The sequence below is a fragment of the Mustela erminea genome, chromosome 2 (genome assembly GCF_009829155.1).
Source record: "Mustela erminea isolate mMusErm1 chromosome 2, mMusErm1.Pri, whole genome shotgun sequence".
NCBI classification, from domain to species: Eukaryota; Metazoa; Chordata; class Mammalia; order Carnivora; family Mustelidae; genus Mustela; species Mustela erminea.
The window spans coordinates 143,376,520-143,402,686 of record NC_045615.1 but is presented as its reverse complement, the minus strand read 5'-3'; the positions used below and the strand labels follow the sequence as shown (position 1 = coordinate 143,402,686).

Sequence of the window (26,167 nt, the reverse complement as noted above, 5' to 3'; positions counted from 1 at the left end):
TAATTCCTCAAAGTTCTCTTAAACATTTCCCAGTATGATATTTAAAAACAACTGACTGCAACATATCCTAGGCCAATATTGTGTACCTATTCATGAGCAAACAAATGCTATTTCATAATTTGCCCTTCATTCTCTTCCTTAGAGGAAGTAGAAACCTAACTTCTTTTTTAATAACATAATTTTTATTTTAACTTGGATACATAAAAAGAGTGTTAAGAAACTTTTCTGCTCCCTACATTTTGAAACTTTAATTAAAATGTCTCAGCTGATCTATCTGCTAATGATTATTTGGACAATGATGCAGAGAATCCTTTTTCTCAAAGGAATGAACACCTTCTAAGCCAAGAACAGCTTTGGGTCCAGATGTTACTGTTGTTCGTTCTCACCATTAATCACCAAACACTGCAGTAGGACCCACCATGGATATTATTCAAACAGAGACTCAATTAAATTCAGAGGCAGTCCATTTAATCTTCATCAGCTCAAACAATGGCAACTTCATTTTTCTCAACCAAATGTTAAGTCAGAGAAGAGAAACTTCAAAGATTTTCATTTCATTCAATATTGTTATAAAGTAACTGGATTTACAGTTTGACTTTGGACAAAGGAGAGCCACAGTGTTTTGCTGGAAGGCAATGCTATAGGAAAGAAGCATCCTGTACCAGTAGACACAGTTGTAGTAATTTTACAATAAAAAAAAGAAAAAGATTCATTTGTTTCCTTTAAAGCTGTGATAAATTAAGAAAGAAATAAAATATTCTGTTTGGACTCTACACTGTGAAGATGGATGTGGAATAAGGAAAGGAGCCAGAGACCCAGAATGGAAAGAGAAAAAGGGGACCCATCTAACTCTTACTTTATCTAGACCAAGGGGAAAAATAGCTCCTTAGAGGGGTCCCGCTAGAGAGCAGTCTATGGGCATGATGAATGAAGCACATATAATTAAATATAGCATCAAACTTGCTAGAGCTCTTTCTTACTATGGTCATGACATTGACATTTTTTTAAGTAGGGTAAATGTAGAGGGAGTGCTAACTAGATGTCTTCAGCTATTAGTTTGTATCATGCTACTTACTCTTAGGGTTTCCACTAGGATAATAAAACCTTATTTAGAAACCCTTCCTCACCATCTCTATATTTACTAAGTGTTCTCCAGAGAAACAAAACAAATAACATATAACAGACAGACAGACAGACATAGATTTATTATAAGGAAGAAACATAAAATTATGGAGGCTGACAACTCCTAAGATATGCCTGGCAAGCTGCAGACCCAGGAAAATGGAAGTTGTAGTTCTCGTCTGAAAGTTGGCAGGTTCAAGACCCAAGAAGAGATGGTATTTCAGTTCAAGTCCAAAGGAGGGAAAAGACTGAAGCAGTCAGACCATTGACTACTTTTCTTACCCAGCATTCTATTCTATTCAGGCCCTCATCTGATTGGATGAGGTCCACTCACCTTAGGGAGAGCAATCTGCATTACTCAGTCTACCAATTCTAATGGTAACCTCACCAGAAACACCTTTACAGGCATGCCCTGAATAATGTTTGACCAAGTTTCTGGGTACCCCATTACCCAGTCCAATTGCTACTTAAAAGTAACATCATAATCTCTAACATGGTGAGCAAATTAGAGACAATAGAAAGTCCGCATACACAAACATCCTATAGATCATGTGAGAGGGATCTGATGAAAATTTAGGTCTTATTACTTCCTTTCAAGCCCCTTCCTAATGCAACCAGATCCTGACAAAATGAGATAAATGCTCTTATTAGAAATAATAGTAATAAGGATGGCAAATACAAATGTAGTTCCTACCGTATCAGGCACTGTTTAAGTACATTTTATGAACTCCTTCCATACAACAACCTTTTGAGGGGAATGAGGAAACCAAGGCAGAGAGACATGAGTCAATTTGCCCAAATTCACAGAACTAGGAAGTGGTGAAGCTACAAGTCCCATTCACGCTATCTGGCTCCAAAAGTCCATATGCTGTTTCTCATTTCAGGGAGCACTGAGTATTCATTAAGGACGACGAGAAGGAAAAGTCTCTGCTTTCAAGAAACGAAGAGTGGCTGTGAGGTTTATAGAATGTGTCACTCATCCTGATCCAGAGATCAAGAAGGCCTCCTCATCTGGGTAGTCTAGAAGGTAGTGTGAAACCTATGGACAGTCCAGTCCAACTTTTATCCTCGCCCCTCTCTTCCTCTGGATGAGCTTCACTGCACAGAGATGACACGGGAGCAAGCCCTTCAAGTCATTTCTCTCTGGCCTGTACTACTAATTAGCTACCACCTGATCTATGCACATCTACTGTGCTTTATATGCTTTAGGTCATCTATTCTTCAGCCAGCACCAAGAAGTATCTTCTAAAAAAATATTAAAAAAAAAAGAAGAAGAAGAAGAAACAACAACAACAACAACAACAACAAACAAGAACACCACATCTCCCTGTTGAAAACCCTTCAGCAGCTTCCCACTGCTCTAAGAACAAAAGTACATGAACAGGATTCTAGGCTCTCTACAGCCGCCCCATTTCCCCTCCAGGCTCATCTCACACCGCCATGCTCTCCCCCTTGCTCTCTCTGGTCAAGAGAGTCTGTGTCCTTGCCATGCCCTCCTCCTGCCATTGCTCACACCAATCCCTCTGCCACTAGAACTCATCCTAGAAGAGTTTACTATAATCATGGTCTTTTCTTTTCCTTTTAAGGTAAGAAACCCAACTTTATTTCTTTAGCCATTAGGCCCCCTAAGAAATCTCAAGCATCTCTTTCTCAGGAGAAAACCTTCACCACTATAAATAGATCAGCCCCCATTATAAGCCCTTACAGCATGGAAGGCCTCTGTTGTGTAGTATCTGTCACAGTAAAACTGTAATATTTATATACATTTATACATTATATACATTATATACATTTATAGTAGGTCTGTAAGATCTAAGAGGCTGAGAAGAGCATCTTCTTTTTCTCACCATTGCCTGACAAGGTGTGTTAACATAGCAAATAGTAAAAATACTGTCTGGATCAATGAATGATAGAATAGCAATCCTAAAAGAAGAAAAAAATATGAGCAAGATCACTGAGGCAAGAAAAGGCGTGGCACATATAAAGAATAGTGAGTAACCTAAGAGAGTAGATTAGGACCATGAATGGAAAGGTGAAGAGAAAGGATTAAAAATAGTGGTTAGGAACTCAGGAAACAACATGTTGTCTGGCAAGGATGTTGGTGAGAATGTAAACTGGTGCAGCCACTCTGGAAAATGGAGGTTCCTCAAAATTTTAAAAAATAGAACTACCCTATGACTGAGAAACTACACTACTAGGTTTTTACCCAAAGGATACAAGTATAGTGATTCAAAAGGGCACCTGCACCCCAATGTTTATGCAGTAATATCCACAACAGCCAAACTATGAAAGGAGCCCAGATGTCCATTGACAGATGAATGGATGAAGATGTGGTGTATACATATACAATGGAATATTACTCGGTCATTAAAAAAGAATGAAATCTTGCCATTTGCAATGAGCTGGATGGAACTAGAGGGTATTATGCTAAGTGAAATAAGTCAGTCAGAGAAAAATAAAAAACCATATGATTTTGCTCATGTGTGAAATTTAAGAAACAAAACAGATGAACATAGGAAAGGGAAGGGAAAGTAAAATAAGATGAAAATTGAGAGGGACACAAACCATAACAGATGCTGAACTCTAGGAAACAAACTGAGGGTTGCTGGAAGGGAGGTGGGTGGAGGACAGGGGTAACTGGGGGATGGGCATTAAGGAGAACACTTGCTATAATGAGCACCGGGTATTATATGCAACTGATGGCTCACTAAATTCTACCCCTGAAACTAATAATAGAGTGAATAGTAATAAAATTGAATTTAAATAAAGAATTAAAGACCAAAAAAACAAACAAAAATAGCGGTTAGAGCCATGTCATAAAGGTCTAGAAATTCAAAGATAAGGAGTACAAGCTTTCAATTCTGCAGGTAATGAAAAGCCACTAAAAATTTCTAAGTGAGGAAGTAAAGGGAAGTACACTTGAGAGGAATGGATAGGTGGGCGCCTGGGTGGCGCAGGCTTCAGGGGTCTGCCTTCGGCTCAGGTTATGATCCCAGCCCCATGTCGGGCTCTCTGCTCAGTGGGGAGCCTGCTTCTCCCTCTCCAGCTCCCCCGTGCTTGTCTTCCCTCTCTTGCTATCTCTGTCATAAATAAATAAAAAAATCAAAAAAAAATTTCTAAGTAAGAGAAATGGAACTAGGTATGATCAGACAATGATTTCAGACATGACAATACAATGGATTCATTCAGGAAGATACAAAAAAAATGTCAAGGTCCAACCCCAAGAGATCCTGATTTAATTGGAATGGGATTGGTCTGGACATCAGTTTTAAAAAGCTCCCTGATGATTCATATATGAGGAAAGTTTGAGAGCTACCACTTTTAAAAAATCATTCTAGTCTGGTGATTCACAGACCTATATCCCTGAGGATAAAAATACATGTTTACAAAAAATAAAAAATTTAAAAATGCAAAAAAATAAATAAATAAAAATAAAAAACAAAAAATCATTCTAGAGTCTGTGTTGTTCTTAAATTGGAGAGGGCCATACTGATGGCAGAGAAACGGGTTAGGAAGCTCTCTTATGAGGAGAATCTGATCTAGGATAGATCGATCTTAGTAATGGAAGGGATGGTCTCTTCTGAAAAACATGTTTCAAGGGTCAAATGCCAGACTGAGATAGCTAACCAGACATGGGAAATAAGGAAGAAGTGGAAAATGATTCTAGGGTTCCCAGATGGGGACAACAGCATAGATGGGGCTAGAACCAACTAACAAATTTAACTGAGAAGTAAAAGACAAGAGGAGGTGTCAGGATGAGAAACAGAGGAAAAGAAGAAATGATGCAGAGCCCACAGCCCTGTCAATTTGGCCTTCAACTACCTCCCCTCACCCTGGAGCTGTCATCACTAAATTAAGCCAAATGCTAGTGCCTGACAACTCTGCCAGGGGCCAGTGAAAGTCAACAGATTTAGGCTGCTGCAGGATAACAGGACATTCATTCTACCTCTGACGGCCCTCTCCTGGGACCTCCCTGCCTGCAGAGTCCCGATATAGAATTCTTCCCAAGAGGACATCAGTATTTCAGCTGTCACCAGCCCCTGCTGAGAAAGAGGCACAGTTCAGGAGTGAGGATCCAATCACCATGAGCCCATAGATCACAGTCTCCACCTTGACTCCTTAAATTGTGTCACCAAGCAGATGGGAAGCCAGCATTGAACCCAGAGCACAGATGCCACGCGCTCACGCAGAGTATGAGTGAGCTGTGTGGTTCTTCTTTTTAATTTCTTATCTGATAACAAGCTTCCAGTCTCCAGATCGATATTGCCAGCATACTGCTGTGCACCCCACCAGGCATACTTTGTTGTCTCTATTATTCTTTTTAGAGAAATAATTATCTGCATACACACTCGTGTAAAAATTATTTATAGTTCATTCTTTCTCTTCCAAAATTAAACAATTAAAAGATGTATTTGTTAAAAGATTTGTCTCTTCTTTTCATGGTAAAAAGCTTGTTAAGCTAAGTTGCAGTTTTGTAAAAGTAAGGCTTGATCCCCTAGGATCTGTAAACAGAGGCTGTGAAAGTAGAAAGGATGTGACAGAGAAGGTATAAGTCAGTAATTCCTGTCCACAGCGTAATGGCATGAGGAAAAAATACACCATCACGTGTCTGAAGAACCTGCAGAATGGCCAGCTTCAGCAAAACTGCAGCCCAATCTGTCTCCTGGCTGCCTGGAGAGGCAGAAACAAGAGGAACACCCGGCACTTGACAATCCTCTCAGCACTAGAAACTGGAAAGGAGCTCCTTGACACATATTCCCGCGAGGATGGAGGATTTACTGCTTTAAAGCTGACCACAAGTAACTCAGGACTGTCTTCCCATCTATGAATTATCTCTGGTATCTTAACTTAAGGGCATATGTGAACAATTCTCAAAGGTCCCCTACCCACATCTCTCCTTTTCTTTCTACAAGGTTTAGCAATGTTCTGAAGGAACCACACAAGGGAAACTACCTTCCCCTTAGCCAGTCTTGTCACCCAAACATTCTTTCACAAGCAAGTTAAAGAACTGGGGTGATTCTTTTACACAGCAGCGTGAGCTCTGCTAAACCAACTGGATGGCCTTCAGCAAGTACCTAACCTCTCCGTACTTTGGTTTCATCATCTACAAAATGGGTCAATAATAGTCTCTAGTACCAGATGGCTATGTCAAATAAAAATATTAACACAGGCATGTGTTATGCCTGGCACACAGTGACTGCCCCCAGTATATTAGCTGTCGTCACAATTTTTCTAAGGAGCAGCATATATCAGTCACTAAGAATATGAAATCCATGGTCAACCTACTTGTATTCAAATACAGATTTCACCACTTCTCAGCTGTGTGATGCTATTTTAGAGGTGTAGCTATTAGAACGTGAGCAGGTCATGAGGATGGAACCCTTATGAATGGAATTAGTGTCCTTACAAAAGAGGCATCAGAGAGCTCCCTTGACAAATGTGGGCCCTCACCAGACACTGAATCTTCCTGTGCCTTGATCTTGGACTTTCCAGCTTCCAGAACAGTGGAAAGTAAGTTTTTGTTGTCTATAAGCCACACAGTCTCGCATTTTGTTATAGCAGCCCAAACACATCAAGACACGCATACAGACACTTTTACACACGCTAACTTAGAACATTCTTAGCATATAGTAAATAATACATATATTCATCATTTTATTATTATTATTATGAGTCAAGAAAGACAATATATAAGTAGTAAGCAGTAATATAATAGTTCATACAATTGGAAGTTTTAGGTCATCATTCTGATACACAAGAAGAGCCTTGAATTTTAACTAGGATAAGTTTTTCTCCAATATCTTGAGCCTCACCCTCATCATTTGTAATGTGGGATAATAAAATAAATCCTTAGTCTGAAACATTATACTAAAACTCAGAAGTCATATTTGTAGAGCTCTGAATCAAAGGAGTGAGACAACTTTCCTGCCTAAATCCCATGCTGACCCTCTTCCCCTCTAGAGTCTGGTCAAGGGAAATATGTACACAAGGAATCAAGCCAACTGTGAAAATAAGTGCTGTTCTATAAATTACTTAGAGCTACATATAAGTCCACTAGAATAATCCACAGAACTCAGGAAAGTTCTATACTTATGATTAAAGTTGTATTAAAAGAACATAAGGCAGGAACACCAAAATGAAGAGATCAAAATCTAAGAGGGTCACAAACACAAAGCATCTATGTCTTAAGACATGTGATCTTTCCAGCACATCAATGTCTGATTACCAGCCAGGGCTCAACTAAACTTTCATGTGATAATCATTGACCACATGACAGACCTCAATCACCAGCCCTTCTCCTTTCCCCAAAGGTCAGGAGGGCATTGATATCACCTGAATCAAAGCCTTAACATCTAATCACACAGTTGTTTTTCCAACTTGGCCAGTCCCCCTGTTGACATCTAGGGTTCCATCATGAATTAGCATAAACTCAGAGGTAATCCTAGGATCTCACAGTGAATAACAAAGATACTCCTGTCCTTTGGAAAATTCTAAGGATTTAGAAGCTCCCTCGTAAGAACCCAGGAAAAAGAACAGAGAAATTATTTATTATACAATGAATGGGGAGCTTATAAAATTGGAATTCATTCAACTACCCATTTGATAAGGCAACTTATCAAGGAAGGAACTAAAGTACTCACTTTGGCATCACATATATTAGAAAACTGGAACTATATAGAAAAGATCAGCAGGGCCTCTGCCCAAGGATGACACATAAGTATATGAAGTGTTCCATATTTTTAAAAGCAAGTGATGTAGCTCTCTTCGCTAACACACAAAAACAGATGCAGAGAGACAGACAAAATGAGGAAACAAAGAAATATGTCAAAAATTAAAGAAACAGGACAAATCATGGCAAGACACCTAATGAAACAGATAAAGGCAATATGCTTAATGGAGAATTTAAAGTAATCACCATAAACATACTCACTGGACTTGAGAAAAGAATGGAAGACATCAGTGAGACCCTTAACAAGGAGATAAAAAGAAGAACCAATCAGAGATGAAGAATATAATAATTGAAATTAAAATACTAGATGGATTAAAGAGCAGGTTAGAAGAAGCAGAAGAACAAATCAATGGCCTGGAAGACAGAGTAATGGAAAGTAACCAAGCTAAGTAGATGAAGGGAAACATTATACAAAATGAGAACAGACATAGGGGACTCAGGGACTCCAACAAGTGTAATAACATTCACATTATAGGAATCCCAAAAGAAGAGAGAGCAAAGGGGGGCAGAACATTTATTTGAAGAAATAAAGGCTAAAACTTCTCGAATTTTGGGAAGGCAACATAAATTCAGTTCTAGGAGGCATAGAGATCCCTCAATAAAATCAACCTAAGGAGGTCCACAACAAGACACAAAGTAATTAAAATGGCAAAAAGCAGTGATAAACAATGAATTCTAAAAGAAACAGGAGGGGGGGGAAACAGTTATATACAAGGGGAAACCCATAAGCCTATCAGCAGATTTTTCAAACTTCATAGGCCAGAAAGGAGTGGCTTGATATACTCAAAGAGAATAAGTGTCCTGGATGGTTCAGTAAGTTGAGAATCTGACTCTTGGTTTCAGCTCAGATCATGATCTCAGAGTTGTGGAATCAAGCCTGCATCAGGATTCACACTCAGCGGGAAGTCTGTTGGAGATTCTCTTCCCTCTCCCTCTGCCCCTCCACCCACTCACCTGCATTCTCTCTAAAAACAAATAAGTCTTTTAAAAAACAAACAAACAAAACGAAGTGGCAAAAAGGAAAAACCTGTGACCAGAGTACTCTATCCAGCAAAGCCAACATTCAGAATACAAGGGGATATAGAGTTTCCCAGACAAACAAAAGTGAAAGGAGTTCGTGGCCATTAAACCAGCACTACAAGAAATGTTGAAGAGGATTCTGTGAATGTAAAGAAAAGACCATAAGTAAGAGTAACAAAAGTAGAAAACTCAGAAGCAGTAATAATATCAGTAAATCTGACTTAAGGGACTCACTAAGCAAAGGGAAGTAAAGTATGACAGCATATACCTAAAACAAGTAGAGGAGTCAAAAATGAGTTCAAACTTAAGCAACCAACTTCAGATAGACTGCTATAGGCAGAAGATGTTACATACAGATTTAATGGTTACCACCAATCAAGCACCAGAAATAAGTTTGCAAAAATGAAAGAGAAAGGAATCCAAGTCTATCACTAAAGAAAGCCAAGTGAGTAGAGCAAGGGAAGAAAGGAACAAAGAGGTACTATAAAACCAAACACAAAACAAATAACAAAATGGCAATAAATCCATACCCATCCATAACTGCTTGAATGTAAATGGACTAAATGCTCCCATCAGAAGACAGAAGGTATTAGAATGGATAAAAAACAAGACCCATTTATAGGCTGCCTACAAGGGACTCACTTCAGCCCTAAAGACACATGCAGGTTGAAAGCGACAGGATGGAGGAATATTTGTCATGCAAACAGATGTGAGAAGAAAGCTGGGATAGAAAAACTTCTATCAGACAAAGTCAACTTTAAAACAGTGAAATGAAGGTTGTACCAAGAGACAAACAAAGACACTATATAACCCCTAAGGGGACAATCCAAGAAGAAGACATAACAGTTGTAAATATTTATGCACCCAACATGGGAGCACCCAAATACAAAAGGCAGCTAATAACAAACATTAGGGAACTAATTGATAGTAATACCATAATAGTAGGGGACTTTAACACCCGACATACATCAGTGGCCAGATCATCTAATTAACAAGGACATAGTGGCTTTGAATGACACACTGGACCAGATGGATTGAACAGACTTTCAGAACATTCCATTCGAAAACAGCAGAATGCACATTCTTTTTAAGGACATGTGGAATAGTCTCCAGAATAGGTCACAGATTAGGTCACAAAACAAGTCTCAACAATTTCAAAAACATCAGAGGTATACCATGCATCTTCTCTGATCACAACACAACAAAACTAGAAACCCACCATAAGAAAAAAATCTGAAAAGAGCACAAGTATATGGAGATTAAACAACATGCTACTAAACAATTAATTAGCCCACCAAGAAATCAAAGAGGAAAGCAAAAGTTACATGGAAACAAATTGAAATGAAAACACGATGATCCAAAAACCTGTTACATGCAGCAAAATTGGTTCCAAGAGGGAAGTTCATAGCAATACAGACCTACCACTCCAAGAAGCAAGAAAAATCTCAAATAAATAACTTAATCTTACACCTGAAGAAGGTAGGAAAAGTAGAACAAACAAAACTCAAATCCAGCAGGAAGAAAGAAATTCTAAAGATTAAAGTAGAAATAAATGATAACAAAATTTTTTTAAAAAAGCAATAGAATAATCAAACCAGGAGCTGGTTCTTTGAAGAGATCAACAAAACCAATAAACCTCTAGCCAAACTCATCCAGAAAAGAGAGAGGACTCAAATAAACAAAATCAGAAACAAAAGAGGAGAAATAGCAAACGACACTTGAGAAATAAAAAGGATTCTAAGAGAACATTATGAAAAAGTATATGCCAAGAAACTGAACTATCTGGAAGAAACAGATAAATTTCTAGCAACATATAACTTACCAAAACTAAAGCATGAAGAAATAGAAAATTTGAACAGACCAATTACCAGCAACAAAATCAAATCAACTCTCAACAAACAAAAGTCCAGGATGACACAGCTTCACAGGTGAATTCTACCAAATATTTACAGAAGAGTTAATACCTATTCTTCTCAAACTTTTTCAAAAAATGAAAGAAGAAAGAAAACTTTCTGATTCATTTGAGAGGCCAAATTACCCTGATTTCAAAACCAGATAGATAAAGACAGAACAAAAAATGGGAACTATAGGGCAGTATCTCCAATGAACATAGATGCAAAAGTCCTCAACAAAATATTAGCACTCTGAGAGGCGCCTGGGTGGCTCAGTGGGTTAAAGCCTCTGCCTTCAGTTCAGGTCATGATCGCAGGGTCCTGGAATCAAGCTCCACATTGGACTCTCTGCTTTGCGGGGAGCCTGTTTCCTCCTCTCTCTCTGCCTGCTTCTCTGCCTACTTGTGATCTCTGTCTGCCAAATAAATAAATAAAATCTTTAAAAAAAAATACTAGCACTCTGAGTCCAACAATGCATTAATAAAAATCATTCACCAAGATCAGGTGGGATTTATTCCTGGGATGGAATGGTGGTTCAATATTAGCAAATCAATCAATGTGATACATCATCTCAATAAGAGAAAAGATAAGAACCATATGATCATTTCAAAAGATGCAGAAAAGCATTTGACAAAGTATAATATCCATTCATGATAAAAACCATCCACAAAATAGGTTTAGAGGCAACATACCTAAACACTATAAAGGCTATATACAAAAAACACACGGCTCACATCATACTCAAAGGTGAAATACTGAAAGCTTTTCCCCTAAGGTCAGGAATAAGACAAGGATGTCTACTCTCACCACTTTTATTCAAGACAGTATTGGAAGTTCCAGCCACAGCAATCAGACAAGAGAAAGGAGTAAAAGCATCTAAATTGGTAAGAAAGAAGTAAAATTTTCACTATTTTCAGATAACATGATAGTTTATATAGAAAACCCCAAGGACTCTACTAAAAAACTACTACAACTGATAAATGAATTCATTAAGGTCATGAGGTACAAAAATCCATGTCCAGAAATCTGATGCATTCCAATACACTAATAATGAAGCAAAAGAAAGAGCAATGAAGAAAACCATCTCACTTAACAATAGCACCAAAAATAATAAAATACCTAGGAATAAACTTACCAAAGAGGTGAAAGTCCTATACTCTGAATACTGTAAAGCACTGATGAAAGAAACTGAAGATGATACAAAGAAATGGAAATATATTCCATGCTCCTGGATGAAGAGCAAGTATTGTTAAAACATCTAAACTACCACCCAAAAAATGTACACATCTAATGCCATCCCTATCAAAATGCCAACAGCATTATTCACAGAACTAGAACAAACAATCCTAAAATTTTTACGGAATCACAAAAGACCCTGAATAGCCAAAACCACCTTGAAAAAGAAGAACAAAACTGAAGGCATCACAATTCCAGATTTCAAGTTATACTACAAAGCTGTAATAATCAAAGCAAAATGGTACTGGCACATAGATCACATAGATTGGTGGAACCAAACAGAAAGCCCAGAAATAAACCCACAATTATATGGTCAGTTAATCTTTGACAAAGGAAGAAAGAACACGCAGTGGGATAAAGACAGTCTCCTTAACAAATGGTGTTGGGAACACTGGGCAGCTACATGCAAAACAATGGAATGGGACCGCTTTCTTCCAGCATACACAAAAACAAACTCAAAATGCATTAAGGACCTACATGTGAGACCTGAAACCATAAAAATCCTAGAAGAGAGCACAGGCAGTAATTTCTCTGACATGAGCCATAACAACATGTCTCTAGACAGATCCCCTAAGGCAAGGGAAACAAAAGGAAAAATAAACTCTTGGGACTGCATCAAAATGGAAAGCTTCTGCACAGCAAAGGAAATCAACCAAGAAAACTAAAAGACATCTTAGTGATTGGGAGAAGATATTTATAAAAGACACATCTGAAAAAGAGTTGGTATCCAAAATATATAAAGAATTTACACAATTCAATACCCAAGAAACAAATAATCCAATTAGAAGATAGGTAGAAGGCATGAACACACATTTCTCCAAAGAAGGCATACAGATGGTCCACAGATACATGAAAAGATGCTCAATATCACTCATCATCAGGGAAATGCAAATCAGAATCACAATGAGATATCACTTCATACCTGTCAGAATGCCTAAAATTTAAAAAAAGAAGAAAAAACAAGTTTTGGTGAGGAGGTAGAGAAAAAGGAATCCTCATGCACTGTTGGTGGGAACGCAAACTGGTACATCCACTGTGGAAGATGGTATGGAGGTTCCTCAAAAAATTGAAAACAGAACTACCCTATGATCCAGTAGTTTCCCGGTTGGGCATTTACTCCCAAAATACAAAAGCACTAATTTGAGGAGACATGTGCACCCCTATGTTTATTGCAGCATTGTTTACAATAGCAATTTATAGAAGTAACCTAAGTGTCCATCGATAAATAAATGGATAAAGAAGTCAGGTGTCTGTGTGTGTGTGTGCACGTGTGCGCGTGTGTGTGATGGAATACTATTCAGCTGTATAAGAGAATGCAAATTTGCTATTTGCAACAACAGAGATAGAGCTATAGAATATAGCTAAGTGAAGTAAGCTGGTCAGAAAGACAAATACCATAAGATTTAACTCCTATGTGGAGTTTAAGAAACAAAAAAAACAAGGGAAAAAAGAGAGAGAAAGACAAACTAAAAACACAGACTCTTAACCATAGAGAACAAATGGATGGTCACCAGAGGGGACCAGGGGGTGTGAGGAAGGGTGAAACAGGTGATGGGGATTAAGAGTACTCTTATCTTGATGAGCGCTGAGTTATATGTGGAATTGCTGAATCACTCCATGATGCATCTGCAATGAATATAACACTGTATGTTAATGACACTGAAACTAAATTTTTTTAAAAAGAAAACAATTTGGGCGCCTGGGTGGCTCAGTGGGTTAAGCCGCTGCCTTCGGCTCGGGTCATGATCTCAGGGTCCTGGGATCGAGTCCTGCATCGGGCTCTCTGCTCAGCAGGGAGCCTGCTTCCTCCTCTCTCTCTCTCTGCCTGCCTCTATGCCTACTTGTGATCTCTCTCTGTCAAATAAATAAATAAAAACTTTAAAAAAAAAAAGAAAACAATTTATCTGAGTTGATCAGTGGAAATAAATATTCAACAAGACATTTTACTTCCATTTCCACACAAATAAAAACATGTGTTTTTTTTTTTTCCTTTGAAAATACCCTAGGGTGAACTGGAACCAACTAATCTTTAAAGAAAGTCACATTACTTTACTGAAAGAAACTCTTTGGCTATTAGGATTCCGCTGGATAACAATACTTTCTTACTAAAATAAATGAACAAAATAAGGGAAGTGGAGAGAGCAACCAAATGAAGTCTTTTTCCTTAACTGTAACCATATTAAACAAGAAATATAGACCATAATAGCATATGAGCCCCCACTTTCTAATGTTAATAATATTACTATTAATGTTATTATTATAACAACTACAATTTATTGAACACCCATTATATGTCAAGCACTTTACCTCTTTGAAATACACATCAGCACAATTTATGCAAAAAGAAACTAAAAGTTATAGAAATGTAGTATGGACCTAAGGTAAGGAACAGCAAATTATGGCCCACAGGCCAAATCCACTCACAACCACCTCTTTTTGTGTGAACTTCAAGTTAAAAATGCTTTTTTATATTTTTAAATGATTAAAAAAAGTCAATAGAAGAATAGTTTGTGACATGATGCTATTCAAATTTCAAGTGTACAAATAAAGTTTTATCAGAACACAATGATGTCCATTTGTTTCTATATAGACTACAGCTGCTTTCACTACAATGGCAGAGTCAAATAATTGCAACAGAGACGATGTGGCACATAAAGTATAAAATATTTACTCTCCAGACTTTTACAGAAACCTTGCTGACCATTGACAGAAGGTCACATGGCTAGAGAGTAGCAGAGGTGGAATATAATACTAAGTTTCTCTAGTTCCAAGATGAATAGCAGCAATCTTTCTTTGTTATTTTGAGCCTACTATATGCTCCCAGTGGTCAGAACCTTGTTCAAACATTTCAGTTATCTTCAAAATTATCAGCTTTCTACAGTTAAGAGAACTGAGCTTAGAGACCTTACGTCACTTACCCAAGGTTATGGAGCTGGCTCCGTACGTCTCCGTTCTCTCAGTCCTGTGACACCTGCGCGTGAACCCCATTCTACTCAGAAGAGAACACAGGGCTTCCTAAATTTAATGTTTTCATTCCACCCAAGAAAAAAACAAAAAGACTGGACAGTATAACCTGAGCTGAGGTTCCACCTCAGAGAAGCGACACAGCGTCTGGTCCAGGCAGGAATATATCATCCTTGTTTATGGCTACAAGGCCCAAGGCCGTTTGCCCAAAATCTTTTGCTTTCTTATTCCACTCTGCGAACCAGACTTTAGCAACTGAAGGTTTCTAGAGTCTGGGTAACATTACATTTGGCTAAGAACTCAGAATAGCAAAACTGATATGACTGAAGGACTGGAGATAAATACCCCAGTTCACAACAAAAAGGCAGGGGAAACATCTATGAATATTTGAAAGATCATACATCAAAGGAGGAAGGAAATGAGAAATTGCTTGCTGTTATCCGAGGAAAATTGTAAGCTGATAAAACGGAGCATCAGAAAGCATAACCTATTCAGAAGCATAGAGAAAGTGAGGCACACGCAGGCCAAAACAAGCTTTGCTCAGGCCCTGATGGAAACTTGTTAGCCAGCTCCAGGAAGCAGAATGTTCCTTTTAATTTCAAATTTACTCAGTTTGTTCCATCAGGATGCAGATTCTTTTCCTGAAAACTTTATAAAGACAAACAGACACTGAGGACAGCTGCCCTTTACACCGTGAAATGAATGAAGACCCTTTAAGACTTAAGGAGGCTTAGAACTAGCTAGGTAAGCCTCTGAGCTGTAGACCACACTCCCACGCACAGACAATATCGCTGGTCTCCTGTAGGACCACTTTGGGATGAGAAGAGGAGAGGAAAATGGTTACACTTGGGGGAAGAGAGAGGACATTTTGACGGAGTGAAAAAACCATAAAGGAAGATAAGGAAGATATTTTGACCAGAGCTGGGCATTGTCCACTGTAGTCTCCTGGACAGGTCCACTTGTTCCCTGGGCACGAGTAGATCAACTTCAAGGACCTAGATGAGAATGGCTGAGATGAGGAGGTCCTTTGCTCAGCTTCTGCTGGGAGCCAGCTTAATTCTGATGCCCCAAAGACATCACCCACTATGTGGATACTGGATTCTCATGATGTCAGAGCCACAAGAAGTACCTCTCCAGAGTCTGCCAGCAGCTGGTGTAAACAGGTAGGAGCCAGCATGAAGAAGAAGCTGATGGACAGAAGTTAATGCTAGCTAGTGACTTCAGTCAACTGACGGACATTCTGCAAAAATTCCCCCAAATAAGGGAAAAGATGCATTTTGGATGCAGGACACCTAAAGCCTTGTTATTTCCCAGGCAGAATAGATATGAAGCTGGTAGATATGAAGTCTATACATACACAGAATAAACTATACATGTCCTGATAATTGTTCATTGCAATTGCTCCTCACTGTACAATTAGAGAAACCTCTTCCCAGCATAAGTTGCCAGTTGCTTTCCTGACTTGGTCTTGCCTGTCTTCTTGTTCTGTGCTCCAAAGCTCTTCCACAACCATACACATAACCTGCTATTCATTATCAAAACCTTTCTCTGTCTCTCTGTCCTCAGTTGTTCAGTGTTCACATTTTAAAAACAGTAGCTTCATCAACTCTAGCAGCCTGAAATTTACTGATCAGACAGTTCTGCCCAATTACTTGCATCTAACACATATTCTGAAGGGTCAAATCTTTTATATTACAAAACACAAATTTTGAAATTTCGTCTTTAAAGCTATAGAAAATAGTCTAAAATAGCCTAGAATAGCCACCATTGATTAAGCACTACTTTCTTCTAGAAGCATTACTAACTGCCTCTTCACAAAAACTTTGCAAATGAGGCATTATCCACATTGTACAGCTCAGAAGGCTTAAGAAACTGGCAGCCTCTTCAAAGTCAGACCTAAGTAGTAGTACTGAGAATCTAACCTGGAGTGCCAGAATCCAGAGCTTGGATTCAATCCCCATTGTTGCATTTTCCAGGAAGGAAATGACAGTGTGTACAATGGTGCATACCAAAATCTCAGGGCCATCCTAAGGGTGCAAGGGCAGCCATTTGTATTGAGTAAATAGGAATTAAACATTACCTTTTTAGATCTTTCCCAATTCGATCAAGAGGAATGGTGTTTGACTTTAGCTCATATTTCTTTGATTACTAACGAAATTTGACTTTTTTATTCTTATTGTCCATTAATTTTCTTCTTTTATGAATTGCCTATTCATGTCCTTTGTTCTTTTCTCTATTGTGGTTCAAGTTTTTCTTATCAATCTTTAAGACCTCTTTAAACACTGAGGCCATTAATCAGTTAGTCATCCAGTATAAATGTTTTATCCCAATGTATCATTTTTTCTTTTAATTTTTATTATGGTAATCGTTTATGTGCAAGAGTTCAAAATACACAAGTAAATCTAAGCCTTTCGAGTCAGCTTTACATACAATGTACCTTTATCTTTGTCCCAAATTAGCCCAAAAGCAGTCAGGTCCAAGTGGGATTACGCTGCATTAAACAAATGTCCATAAATGAATTGACAAACTAAAACATCAATGTTTCAATTTATAATGAGGATTGTACTCCAGCAGTAACTCAAATACCACATGGGCAATTTGATAAGTACAAAAAACTTTATGCCATTCTCCCATATCTTGGGAGTCGGTATTATACCTGGACCTGCAGGACTTGCTATTATTATCCCTTTGCAACAGACAAAGAGACTCAGAAATGACTGACTTTGTTAATGGCATAACCAAAATAAGCATCCAAATCTCCTCTTCATTGTTTGGTTAAAACACACACAATTGTGTGAAATGTATGTTTTGATAAGAACACGGTCCTTAATTGCACCAAGCATGAAAAGGCAACACAAACATCTTACTTCGCCAAACATATAGATCATTTAAAATGTTAAAAAATGAGGAAAACAGATGTAAAATTGTCTAGGAGAACGAAAACTTTATGATTTGTTTGTCATCTTCTCCCTCCTCGCCTTAACATAATATGTAGCATATCCCACGACAGCTCATAAAGCGTACCACTGCCACCAAATCACTAGTTTTTATGGAGACAGTAATGAACATAAGATACCTTAGTAGGAGTTATAAAAATGTAGACACTTCTAACATTAAAAAAACAAGTGGAAGTATTTTGTAAACCAAAAATATTCAAATGCCTTGAGAAATGGGGATGTTTGGAACCAAAACTACTGCATAAATATTTGCAGTTTTACCCATACACTATTTTTCTGGGATTTACAGCTACTCCCCATTTTTAATGCCCTAGCTCTGGCTTGTTTAAAAATAGTTTGCAAGTGCTTGAGAGTAAGTCCTATTTGATTTTAAAGGGCATAGCTGTTGGGGGTACTGAAGAAACTTGTACAGGCAAACATACGAAATTGCCCCCTCAACGAGCAAAAGGGCTTTTTGCTTTGTGCTTCTAAGGCTCGGCGTGTCCTTGGACAAACAAGTTTTGCTTGAGTAAAAGTGAAGGTGCTCTCTCTCTCTTCCTCTTCCACATTTCACGGATTAAGACATTTCAGTCTCCTCCAAGTTCCAGGCCTGTGAAAGTCCCTTAGCATCTCAGATATTAATATGGCTCACACAGATGTGACTTAAATAGCCTTTTTAAAATTGAATCTATAATACTATGCTTATTTACTGTTCCTTGACAGGTACAAGATCTGATTGAAAAAGAATTTCTCCAAACATTAAGTATTCGGAACAGTCAAGGAAAGATAAGAAGAATGTATTAAAGGATTAAGGGCAAACAGAAAATGAAGATGAGGGCAGGAGAGAGAAAATTAAAATAGCAATGAAGTAAGATTTTGAAAAATGGCATTTCTGAGGACAAATGAAATTAGCCAAATTTAACTCTATCTATCATAGAGCACATTTTCAGCCTGTTTAAAATATGTTCTTCGGCTTTGCAGTGCCATTTTGCCCAAGTGTTTCTCATCCTGGGCGCTGCCAGTTAGCACTTGTATTTCAATGCTATTCGCCAGTGTTGTTTGTTGCTGTCCAGAACCGCCATGTAAAACGTGTGTGCATCATTCTCCTAAAGAAGGAATAGGGCAGGTGGCTTTGGACCATGTTACACAATAAAAACTACAGAATCCAAGCTACAAATGGTGCTTACATTTCAATTCCTCCCTATTCACTACTGATGTAAATATCTTCAAAAAGTACTTACTTCCAAAAGCCTCTTTCTGTCTCTTTCAAAAGAAAATGTATTTTCAAATTCTTGGAAAGGCTTTACAGAGAACCCTGTGACTTCCCTAATTAAAGGGCCCATTCAGCCCACACGGCAGCCATTGGCAGTTCCTAGGCTTGAGACAGCAAGGCTCTTACTCTGCCACTCTGTGAGATTAGCAGGGAAATAGAGGGCATATTGTCAGATGGAATATTATACCATTTTGGCCCCCAAAAAGATGTTAAGAGTTCTTGAGCTGTGGCATGCTGCTCAAGAAAGAAGACAGCGTTAGTAATGAATTCACACACACTGACCAAAATGCAAAGAGACATATTTTTCTTTTCAGTAGAAAAGTCTGAATTGCTGTACACTAGCCATCAGGGAGATTCAAATTAAACCACATTGAGATACCACCTTACACCAGTTAGAATGGCCAAAATTAACAAGACAGTAAACAACATGTTTTGGAGAAGAAGTGGACAAAGGGGAACCCTCTTACACTGTTGGTGGGAATGCAAGTTGGTGCAGCCTCTTTGGAAAACAGTGTGGAGATTCCTCAAGAAATTAAAAATAGAACTTCCCTATGACTCTGCCATTGCACTACTGGGTATTTACCCCCAAAACACAGATGTAGTGAAAAGAAGGGCCATCTGTACCCCAATGTTTATAGCAGCAATGGCCACGGGTGCCAAACTGTGGAAAGAACCAAGATGTCCTTCAATGGACGAATGGATAAGGAAGATATGGTCCCTATAAACGATGAAGTATTATGCCTCCATCAGAAAGGATGAATACCCAACTTTTGTAGCAACATGGGCAGGACTGGAAGAGATTATGCTGAGTGAAATAAGTCAGGCAGAGAGAGTCAATCATCATATGGTTTCACTTATTTATGGAGCATAACAAATAACATGGAGGACAAGGGGAGATGGAGAGGAGAAGGGAGTTGGAGTAAATTGGAAGGGGAGGTGAACCATGAGAGACTATGGACTCTGAAAAACAATCTGAGGGTTTTGGGGGGGGGGGGGAGTGGTTGGGGGAGCCAGCTGATGGGTATTAAGGAGGGCACGTATTGCATGGAGCACTGGGTGTGGTGCAAAAACAGTGAATACTGTTACGCTGAAAAGAAATAAAAATTTTTTAAAAATAAAATAAAAAGAAAAGTCTGAAGTAGAGGCCATTAACTGTTATCTATTCGGGGACATTTGCAGCTTCTCCAATGACCTGCCTACTAACTAACTAACTAATATCCACACTGTATGCTAGTGATGCTTAAAATGTGGGTCCCAAGGGTGCCTGTGTGGCTCAGTGGGTTGAAGCCTCTGCCTTCGGCTCAGGTCATGATCCCAGGGTCCTGGAATCGAGCCCCGCATCCAGCTCTCTGCTCAGCAGGGAGCCTGCTTCCTCCTCTCTCTCTCTCTGCCTGCCTCTCTGCCTACTTGTGATCTACATCAAATAAAGAAATAAAATCTTTTAAAAAATAAAAATAAAGAAATAAAATGTGGGTCCCAGAGCAGCTGTAGCAGCATCACCTGGGAACTTATTAGAAATGCAGATTGTGAGCGTAGCATAACATATAAACCTGTCAAATCACAATGTTGTACACCTGCAACTAATGTAACATTGTTGTCAACTATACTTCTGTGTGTGTGATATCATTTTTTAAATGACACATGTGATAACAGATGCCATGTAAATAAATTAAGTTCCAAATTGAAAAAAAAATGCAGATTCACAGTTTCTACCTCAGACCTACTGAATCAGAAAGCCCTGAGGGTGGGGGGACCAGCAAATCCTCCAGGTGATTCTAATGCATGCTCAACTCTGAGAACCACTACTCTATGCAGGGCTATTTTTAATCCACATTTGAGCACCACAAACATTATTGTGATTTAGGGATAGCACACCAGGTCAGAGCAAATAATTCCAACTCTACCATCTCTGATGTTAGTGCTTTTCTGCAACATTATCACAAAACCCTTTGAGAATCTGACAACAAACCTTTGAGAATCTAGGGAGAGAATAATAAAGGCAAATTTCACATTCAATTTCAGGAGGTTCCTAAACATGTCTGAAGCCTGGCCATGTACAGCAAAGGAGAATCTACTGCATCTTTTTTTCTGAGCACTTTCATCTGCTCTTCACAGTAATTTGTAAAGTCAACAGACAGGTATTATGATCATTTATAGCAGAGGACCCTGAGGCTCAGAAACCCAAGCATCCTGCCCCAAATCTCAGACCTGGTAATAAGCAGAGGGGACTCTGGTCCATCTACAAACCCCTTGCCTTACATTTTACTCTTCTCCCCAATTTGGATTGTTGTAAATAATAATGAAAAAAATAATGGTGAAGGGCTCTTGCCATCACTCTATCATCTCTTCACTCTACTCTCTGCACTGTGCTCTAGACATCCTGGCTTCTTTCCTCTTCTTTAAGCACTGAAGCACATCTCCTCCTAAAAGTCTTAGCACATGCTATTCCCTTGGCCGGGAATGTTCCCCAGATGCTCACATCACTTGCTCCTTCACTCCTTTAGGTCTTTCCTCAAATATCACCTAATGAGAGAGTTCACCTCTCATGACTGTATATATGAAACAAAGTTCCTAGGGTGCCTGGGTGGCTCAGCCAGTTAAGCATCTGTCTTCGGCTCAGGTCATGATCCCAGAGTTGTGGGATCAAGCCCCTAGTAGGGCTCTCTGCTCAGTGGGGAGCCTGCTTCTCCTTTTTCCTCTGCCTGCAGCTCTGCCTGCTTGTGCTCTCTTTCTCTGTCAAATAAATAAATAAAACTTTAAAAAAAAAAGTTACTTACACTCTCTCCACTTAACCTGCTTTATTATTCATCATTGTCCTAATCACTACGGACTTAATTTATATCTATTTCTGTCATGCCCACTTACAAAACAGGAACTGTTTTGCTTATTGTTAAATCCATGGTTTAAAAAGCAACATAGCAGTGGTGCCTGGGTGGCTCAGTCAGTTAAGTATCCAACTCTGGATTTCAGTTCAGGTCATGATCTGAGGGTTGTGAGATCGAGCCCTATGTTGGGCTTTGTACAGGGTGTGGAGCCTGCTTAAGAGTCTATCTCATCTTCTCCCCTGCCCCTTCCCCACACTCTCTCCCTCTCTCAAAAAAATAACAAATGGTAATAACAAAATAGCCACATGGCTATAAAGTAGGTGATCAATTAATATTTGCTGAATGAATAAATAGTGTATTCAACTTATATCCACTTAGCTCTAACCCAGAGTTTTGAGCATGACCCAGTTCTTTGATTCAGACCCTTTTTTGAGTAGATATCAAAGGAAATCAGAGCAAGTTCTCCCTTTTCTATCACTAAGTTGTGGCTTCTGATAAGAACACTGACATCAATAATAATAATGTAGATAATATTCACTGAATATCAATGATAACCTAAAAACAAACATTACCTCTAATTTTCATACAACTCTTCAAGTTAGATTTCATCATCACAGCTATGCAGACAAGGAGCTCCGAAATGTTATGTGACTCAGAGAGTGAATGAGGGTTGGTCAGAGCTGGAACTGGCATCCAGCTACCGCAAGCTCCAATGCCTGGATTGTTAAAACTCCGATCCTCATCATTCGCTGTTGGACTATCAGCAACCTTGATTCCTTATTGCTTCCTATAAAGAAAATGGTTTCTGAAAACCAAACATAAAGTGATTACTTTAAATAATTCTGTTGCTCATAACTGACAATGTCTAAGAGGAAGACCACTTAAGGAATGTCTACACTACAAAGTTTAGAGATAATTTAGCCCAACCTCTTTATCTAGTCCAACTTCTATAATGTATAGAAAACTGAGGTCCACAGAAGTTACTTTGCTGAAAGTTGGCCTGCTGAAGAGGAAGGAGCTGAATGAAGCTGCACCTCAGAAGTCAGAACCTGGTTCAAAGTCAGGTTCTACCTCTTGTGTGTGAACTGCAACAAGATTCTTAACTTCCCTAACCCTTGGTTTCCTCACATTGGAATGGGGATAATACCTACTTTACAGAGTTGTTTTTCAAATTGTGTTTTTATGTGTGTGTGTGTGAGAGAGAGAGAGAAAGAAACAACACATCACAGCTATTATTGTGTAGTAAAGCCATTTTAGGAGTTCTCGTCCTCTAACAGTCAAATACATCTTATAAGTCATTCATTTCTCCACACAGAAGAAAATATTAATCTCCACAGGAAGGTAACTACTGGTGAGTCAGTCAGTGTTCAATCCCAAAATCCAATTTTTCAATCTTCTTCAAGACTGTGGTTTAAAACAGTGTGAACCCAAATGATAATACCATGGATATTTTTGCTACTTTCTAATTCTGATACAGCACTGAATTTAATTGCTGCTTTCCAAGAAGGAGATAAGCAAATAAAAGAAGGAAAAATGGAGCTGTCTAGATGATAGAACGAATACTCCCAAACACATGGACGTGGATGAACTAAAATCTTTAGTTGAAAAGCACATTTGAAAATATGAATATATATTTTTTTCAGAGCTTATCAAATTCCTCCAGGAACAACAGACGCTAATGCTCAGAAGAAAAGGAAAAAATTATTTTGGTTATGTCTATTTATATGCTTCGGGACTGAGGACAAAATCACCCTCCCACATAATAAACTCAGCCAGTTTCTCACAAAATTTATAGGAAGTTTAAAAAGACAATGACACTTGAAAAATAATCAAAGGGATTAAGTAAATTTGTCTATTCCCTGCTTAAAACCTTTCCGTGACTCCCCACCATCCTGAGAAAGTGCATACTCTCCAGCAGGGCATCAGTGCCCTTCTAGGTATGGCCTCTCAGCATGTGATTCAGGCTTCATCTTTTGTCACCCTCCTCCTCTCTCTAAGTATCAGTTTCCAGGCTTTGGTGTATGCCGTTCCCTCTTCCTGGGACAGGCTGTTATAGTAAAGCTTCCTTGAACGAAACCAAAAAAATGAAGATGCAACTCCTTCAAGCTCTGGCAGAAGCAAGATGAGCTTTTTGAAGCATGGGGATTGTTTTAATAAACGGAAATTGTACTAACAGTTTAGGGCAAGAAAACCTGCATTCAACAATTAAACCACTTAGCAAATTGTGGCATGTACAATTAATTAAAAATACACAAAGGGAGAAACTGATTGTAATTCAAAAAGAATTGGACATTTTTAAAATTATATTACTCAATCAAGCAGATTATGGAAACATGTGGTTTGCATGTAGATTATGTCAAGAACCTCATTTTGTAGCCATGAGGACATAAAGGACTGCACTGGGGCTGCCATTTTACCCTCTAACTAGGATATGCTAAAATGTGTTTGGGATGAACTAGACTTTAGGATTAACATATGCCTTGGGACAGAAGAGGCACATCTTCATACTTGCAAATTATAGATGACTGTCATGATTCCTATGGAAATTGGTTTTGACTGAATGTAAATGTATAACCTAGTTACTGAATAGTAAACTTTTGAGAGTTCAGTTCTTTTCAAACCACTACACACTCCCTTGCATGTGCACAGACATACACACACACACACACACACACACACACACACTTACCTATACATACACACAGATGGAGAGGAGTTATGCAAAAATAATATTTTTGTGGTAGTAGGATTTTAGGTTCTATTTAAACCCCATAATTGTCTCTGTCATAGTAAGATTTTCTTTGTAATACAAACCATGTGATCTAAATTCTGCCACACATTGGCTATGTAAATTTGGGACAAGTCACTTAAGCTTTCCTAGCTTCATTTAGAAAAATGAGATCCTAATTCTGATCTCACAAGATTGATATGATCATTAAATAGTATACTTTATTTGAAACTCTAATGCATGATACAAAAATAAAACTTTCTTATTATAATGGCATTAATATGCAAATATCCTCTTCTCAAATGCCCCCTCCTCCAAGAGAAGGCATCTTCCCTTGTATCCCCTTCTAAAATAGCAACTCCCACCAAAACAAACAAGTCACCCCTAATACGCATATCACCCCTAATATCCAAATACCTAGCTTTGTTTTTCTTATAGCACTTCTCACTCTCTGAAATTATTACTTATAACTGGTTTTCATGTTCATTGTTTCCCTCTTATTAAGTTTCCTGAAGGCAGAAGCTTTGCCTGCCAATTGCCGGATCCCTGGCTCCTAAGAAAGTATCCAGCTCAAAACGGGCACTCAGTAAACACCGAAGGATGGAAGGAGCAAGGGAAGACGGTATCTATGCAAGTATCATTTCCTCATCTTACCAAGAAGAGATCAACACAAATGGTCAAAGGAGAGCAGAAGTATAGCAGTAAACTAGAAAGAATTAACTGGACAGCTCTATGGTTAGTGATTTAGTTTACCACGGCGCTCAGAATTCAGCACTGAATCTAAGAGAAAATCATAAAGTCTACTTAAGGGAAATATAATTTTAAGTGCTATCTCCTACAGCACACATCTATTCTCATATCAGAGTAAGGTGAACTGTACGCTCTACTCTTAAGCTGGTGCTTTATACAACCATCTGATCCTGATATTCTTTTCTACTGGTCTAAGTGTTTGTGTTTGCTCATTCCTCTCTAGCGTATTTTAAAATCCAAATCACTGCAGTAATTCATTTTTTATTGTTCTCTTGCTCAGCTTCAACACATGTACAGTAGTAGTGTTCACTCTTCGGGGGGATAATGGCATTTTTGGAGATTTTACTGTAGTCATTACTCTTGCTTCTTTATTAAGAGACTTGACTTTAATCTTCTGCTTTAGCTATGTGGTTTATCTTATGAATATTAATATACAACCCAAAGGGATCTAGCCAGTGAATATGAATTAGAGAGGGTTTTTTTATATTGAAGAAAGAGAAAGCCATTTTCTGGTATGCACATCTTTCTGGGGTGTATGAGCTCTAATTTAATCAGCATGTAGTCATCATGTATGCCACCAGCACTCCAGGCCACGAAGTAATTGAAATGATTCAAGCTTGTTTAATAAAGTAATTTCAATTATAGCGGGAGTTGAGTCAGAAAATGTCAGCTGTACAAAGTTTATGCTGCC

The 26,167-nt window shown here is 38.5% G+C and overlaps 1 long non-coding RNA gene and 1 other non-coding gene across 2 annotated transcripts; one reads left to right on the top strand and one right to left on the bottom strand.

The window, feature by feature from the left end:
* Positions 1-1,440: 1,440 nt before the first annotated feature.
* On the bottom strand, positions 1,441-8,925 carry LOC116585124. The gene is made up of 3 exons (XR_004283476.1): positions 8,914-8,925; positions 4,838-4,845; positions 1,441-1,494 (listed from the first exon to the last, which is right to left on the bottom strand). It is a non-coding gene; the product is annotated as an uncharacterized LOC116585124 (long non-coding RNA).
* On the top strand, positions 7,756-7,864 carry LOC116585408. Its single transcript, XR_004283606.1, has one exon. It is a non-coding gene; the product is annotated as a U6 spliceosomal RNA (small nuclear RNA).
* Positions 8,926-26,167: the final 17,242 nt, after the last annotated feature.